The 6,000-nt window shown below is 46.1% G+C and overlaps 1 pseudogene; it reads right to left on the bottom strand.

The window, feature by feature from the left end:
* Window positions 1–2,102: 2,102 nt before the first annotated feature.
* LOC126936028 (LIM domain-containing protein A-like) lies at window positions 2,103–3,059 on the bottom strand (annotated as a pseudogene).
* Between the last annotated feature and the right edge of the window lie 2,941 nt (window positions 3,060–6,000).

Raw genomic sequence — 6,000 nt, 5'->3', positions numbered from 1 at the left:
TCCATTGTGTGTACACACCATCTGTTCTTTTCCATTACTTTTCCATGTTTTCCATTCATCTGTTGATAAACACTTGGGTGCTTTCATATCGTGGCTATTGTGAGCAGTGCTGCGATAAACATGGGGTGCAGATATCTCTTCAACACACTGATTTCTTGTCCTTTGGATACACACCTGTAGTGGGATTGCTGGGTTAGCTCTATTTTTAGCTTTTTGAGGAAACTCCATACTGTTTTCCTTACTGGTTGTACAACTTCCACGAACAGCATACGAATTCCCTTTCTTCTCTTCCTCTGAAGGATTTATTTTTGCCTTTTTGATCACGGCCATTCTGTGGGATGAGAGGACACCTCGTTGTGGTTTTGACCTGCATGTTCCTGGTGATGAATGATGCTGAGAATTTCTTCAAGCTCTCGTTGGTCATTTGTATGTCTTCTTTCAGAAATGTCTGTTCAGCTCCCTCTGCAGTCACACCTGAGAACCACAAGTGAGACACAGGGAGAACTGCACTGGTCTGAAGCTGCCTGGAGAACCGTCCTGTGTGGGAGTGAACGGGGGGTACTAAAGGGTGGGAGCTTCTGAAATGTTCTATAACTGATTATGGTGATGGGTGCACAGCTCTGTGAATATGCTAAAAGCATTGAATTGTATATCTGAAATGGGCAAATTGTGTGGTATATGAATGGTACGTCAATAAAGCTGTTAACAAAACAAGAAGAGGTATCAGAGAGGTTGGGGATCGGTGAAGCTGTGGTTGTATCAAGAGACTGAGGGTTCTGGTGGAATCAAAGCACTGGAGAAAGTGAGCTGGAAAGAGGAGGGTGGCTGGAGGCGAGGTACATGGGACAGACCCCAGTGGGGTACCCTGTGAAGAACAAGGTCACAGATATCACCACAGGGGTGAGGGGTGGGGAAGGATCATTTACTTGTGTAAATGATCCCCATGGGGGCACTGCTTAATTGAGCTGTGGGAAGGAGGACACCATCCTCCAGTCCCCAGAATGGTAGAGCCACTGGCAGCTTGAATCTTGAGCATGGGGAAGCTGCAGGCACCCAACTCCAACCCATGAGAGCAGCTGCGGGGGGTGAACCCTGCAAAGTCACGAGGGTGGAGTGGCCCAAGGCTTTAGGACACCAAGGCTGTGTATACCCCTCACACCAGTGTACCCTGGATGTGGGACAGGGAGTCCAAGGAGATTATTTTGGAGCTTTAAGATTTAATGGCTGCCCTGCTGGATTGCAGACATGCATGGGGTCTGTAGCCCCTTCCTTTCATCTGATTTCTCCCTTTTGGAAAGGGAATGTTTACCCAATGCCTCTACCCTCATTGTATCTTGAAAGTAAATAATGTGTTTTGATTTTCACAGGTTCATAGGTGGAAGGAACTTGGACTTTGGACGTTGAACTTGATGTTGGAATGAGTCAAGACATTGGGAGGACTATTGGGAAGAGATTATTCTATTTTGCAATGCAAGGACATGAGATTGAGGGGTCAGGGGTATAATGATATAGTTGGGATGTCCCCTCCAAATCTCTTGCTGTAATGCAATCCCCAGTGTTGAAGGAGGGGCCTGCAGGAAGGTGTTTGGATCGTGGGGGTGGATCCCTCATGATGGGCTTAGTGCCATCCCCTTGGTGATGAGTGTGTTCACTCAGATCTGGTTGCTCACAAGTGTGTGGCCCCTCCTCACCCCTTGCTCCCAGTCTCACCATGTGGCGTGCCTGCTCCTGCTTCACCTTCCACCATGAGGAAAAGCTCCCTGAGGGCCTCCCTAGAAGCCGAGCAGAGGTGGGTGCCACGCTTGTGCAGCCTGCAGAACCATGAGCCATTCTAACCTCTTTCCTTTATAAATTACCCAGCCTCAAGTATTTATTCACAGCAATGCAAAGAATGGTCCAATATACCCAGAAAGCTGAGAATGGCATGAGTAAAATACAAAGACCATGGATAACTTTTGAAATCTAAAAACATAAAATTAATATTATCTGGGGGAGTCAACACAGGAAAGATGAGAGCACTTGGGCAGAGGCTGTTGACCATTGGTCACATGTGGTCAGCAGAGAGCAGGTGACTAGCACCCTGGGGCTTTGTGGGAAGCACCAGACAGCCTGGAGCTGAGGTATTCATTGTAGGGGCCAAAACAAATTGGGAAAAAGACAAATTTAGAAAGCAAGGAAAGCAGATGCTCAACTGAGCCAGGAGGAAGCCACTAGCAAAGAGGAAAAAACAGAGCTCTGGAAAAATAGTGTAAACAGTCACAAGGAAGGGATCCTGTGTCCTGCCTGACATCTGGACAGGTATATAAAGAGCCCAGGCTCAGGGAGCTCCGCACCTGCATCTCCCTCTCACCTGCTCCTCTACCTTCTCTACTCTCAATCCACCAGAACCATGGGCTGCTGTGGCTGCTCAGGAGGCTGTGGCTCCAGCTGTGGGAGCTGTGGGGGCTGTGGCTCTGGTTGTGGAGGCTGTGGCTCCGGCTGTGGGGGCTGTGGCTCTGGCTGTGGGGGCTGTGGCTCCAGCTGTGGGGGCTGTGGCTCTGGCTGTGGGGGCTGTGGTTCCAGCTGTGGGGGCTGTGGCTCTGGCTGTGGGGGCTGTGGCTCCAGCTGTGGGGGCTGTGGCTCTGGTTGTGGGGGCTGTGGCTCCAGCTGCTGTGTGCCCGTCTGCTGCTGCAAGCCCGTGTGCTGCTGTGTGCCAGCCTGTTCCTGCTCCAGCTGTGGTTCTTGTGGGGGCTCCAAGGGCAGCTGTGGCTCTTGTGGGGGCTCCAAAGGGGGCTGTGGCTCCTGTGGGTGTTCCAAGGGGGGCTGTGGCTCCTGTGGTGGCTCTAAGGGAGGCTGTGGTTCTTGTGGCTGTTCCCAGTGCAGTTGCTGTAAGCCCTGCTGCTCCTCAGGCTGTGGATCATCCTGCTGCCAGTCCAGCTGCTGCAAACCCTGCTGTTCCCAGTCCAGCTGCTGCAAACCCTGCTGCTGCCAGTCCAGCTGCTGTGTCCCCATTTGCTGCCAGTGTAAGATCTGAGGCTCTGAACCCAGACCTTCAGGTTTCTCCTGTTTGGTGAAAGCATTTGTTATGGTTTCCCTGAATCAGTTCATCCCACACATCCTCCCTGAGGCACCTGCACCTTCTCCAGCTTATCATCCATGCACACACCTCCTTCCATGGCTCGGCTCTCCTCTGGGCCCTGCCTTCAGCCTCCTGACTCTGGAAACATGTGTTTCCTTGATGCAGGAGGTGTCCTTGCCTAGAAGTGGGTGCCCAGCCAACTGCCACAGTGTTCCCTGCACTTGGGTGTGGACCATCTTCTTCTCCCTGGGCTGACTGAGATGCAAGGTCTGACCCCACAAGGCCAGGTCGATGTTCCTGAGTGATCACTAAAAACCAGTTCCTCAACCACTATCAGGATGCTGGGTCCTCCTGGGCCGCTGCCTGTTCTCTGGCCCACCTGTGACCAAGGAGGTCTCCTTCCTTTCTTGTTGTCTCCATCTGTTTAAAAACAATAACAAAATAATGAATGAATTTCCTTGCAATAAAGCCTCTCATGTCTGTAAATCAACTGTATGCTTGCTGTGATTCTGTCCAACCCTTTTCCTGTGCGGTGACTGATTCTGTGTTCTGATCTGTCAGCTAAGCTGGGAAACGCCTGCCAGCAGGCTTGGGGTATTCAAAAGGAACCACAAAGTTCACTTCTGCCCTCCACACGGCCTCAAATATCTTCACAGTCTCTGCTTGCAGGAGAAGAGGGCTCAACCCGGGGAAGATACCGCATCCAGTGCCTGCCCTAGAGGCTCAGAGGAGCAGGCAGATCCTGAGTAAGACAGGAACAAAAGAGTCAGCTGAGCATCCAGTGTTCTGGCAACCTGGGGTCAGCCAGAGGAACTGGTATGCGTCTCACTTGACTCCAAGTACTGCTAGGGCTGGTAGTCTTTCTTGGATGCTACTGAAAAAAGATACAACCACCATGGCATATTAAAGCTCAGCTCCTAAGACAGTTGCCAGAGGGGAGAAAGATTATGGGCTTCTGAGAAGAGGCGTGGGAAACTTGCTTAGGGAATTCGAGATAACTAAAAAGCACACACACACAAGCCCAAAGAAGACACCTACTCAGAAAAAGCTTGACAGGTCCTGGAGTCTCTAGCTGGACTGATTGGTAAAGGGCTTCCCCTGCACATAGCCAGTCCACAAAGATAGGGAGAGGTGGTTGGTTTTTTTTTTTTTTCACTCAAGTCTCAACAATAACAACAACAATAAAAATCACAAGGCATACAAAAACAAAAACAAACCAAAACAAATAGGAAAACCAGAGCCTATCAAAGGAACAAACAAACAAACAAACAAAAACTCATGAAACCGACCTTAAAGACATGCAGATCGATGAGCTGCCTGACAAAAAATTCAAAATAACAGTCAGAAGATGATCAATGAGCAAACATAGATGAACGACTAGACGCAATCAGGAAAACAATGCATGATCACAAGGAGAATAACAACAAAGACACAGAAACTATCAACAACAACCAAACATAAATTCTAGAACTATAAAATACAATAACCAAACTGAAAAATGTACTAGAGAAGTTCAACAGCAGACTTGATGAGGCAGAAGGGTACAGCAAACTAAAAGATGGAACATTAAAATCATCAAGTCAGAGTAGCCAACATTTAAACAGAATGAAGGAGAGTTAAGAGAGCCCAAGGGACTTATGGGAGGCTAGGAAGTGGAATAATACACACATTACGGGATTCCAAGAAAGAGAAGAGTGAGAAAAGGGGAAGGAGCTTATTAGAAAAAAAAACAATAACCAAAGACTTCCCAAATACTAGGGAAAACATGGACATACACATTCAAGAAGCTTCAACCAGAATAAAGCTAAAGAGACCCACACTGACTCACTTTATAATTAGAGTGCCAGAATTCTAAGAAAAAGAATCTATAAAGCAGCAAGGGAAAACAACTTATCACACACAAGGGAGCTTTCAGGCAACTTTGTGGAGATGTCTCAGCAGAAACCTTGCAGGCCAAAAGGGAGTAGGGTGGTATGTTCAAAACGCTGACAGAAAAAAAAGCTATCAATCAAGAAAACTGGCCGCCAAAAATGAAGCAGAAATTAAGGTTTTCCCAGTACATAAAAGCTAAGGAAGTTCACTATTACTAGACCTACTGTGCAAGAAATACTAAAAGGAGTCCTCCAAGGTGAAAGAAAAAATACTAGACAGTAATATAAAAATATAAATTCTTCCAAAAAGATAAATACATAGAAAAACACAGTAACATGTATTAATGTAATTTTGGTACATAAATTCACTTTTAATATATGACATTTAAATGAAAAAACACAAAAATTAAATATAAAGCAACTTAGTGGCTATATAACATGTAAACAACTATGTATTTTGTAACATCAATAACATGAAGTAGAGAGGGTGCAGCTATGTAGTAATATGGTTTTGTGTATGGTTGAAGGTAAATAGTTCTGAGTTTGAAAAAGAATGTCATTACTTTATTATATCTTATGTGATACAATGGTGACTACAAAGAAAAATGATCTCTGGATATTGCCCAGATATCCAGATATCTCTGTATATATGTACAGAGCAACAGACAGAAGATGAACAAGGAAATAAAAGACTTGAACAGCACTATAGTGAAACTAGACCTAAAAGACATACACAGATGACTCCACCCAATATCAGCAGAGTATACCTTTCTCTCAGGTGCACATGGAGCTTTCTCCAGGATAGACCATATGTCAGGCCACAACATAAATTTCAACACATTTTAAATGTTGAAATTATATGGTGTTTTCTCCAAGCACAATGGAATAAAACTAGAAATCCATAGGAGAAGGAAAAATGGAGAATCCACAATCATGTGGAAATTAAGAAGGACACTCTTAACCAATGAGGCAAAGAAGAAGTCACAAGAGAAATACCTAGAGACAAATGGAAGGGAAAACACAACATAACAAAACTTATGGATGCCGCACAAGCAGTGCTGAGGTAGAAGT

Source organism: Macaca thibetana, chromosome 14 (genome assembly GCF_024542745.1).
Source record: "Macaca thibetana thibetana isolate TM-01 chromosome 14, ASM2454274v1, whole genome shotgun sequence".
NCBI lineage: Eukaryota > Metazoa > Chordata > Mammalia > Primates > Cercopithecidae > Macaca > Macaca thibetana.
Note: the sequence above shows the minus strand (reverse complement) of the source record. Positions and strands in the feature narration are given on the sequence as shown.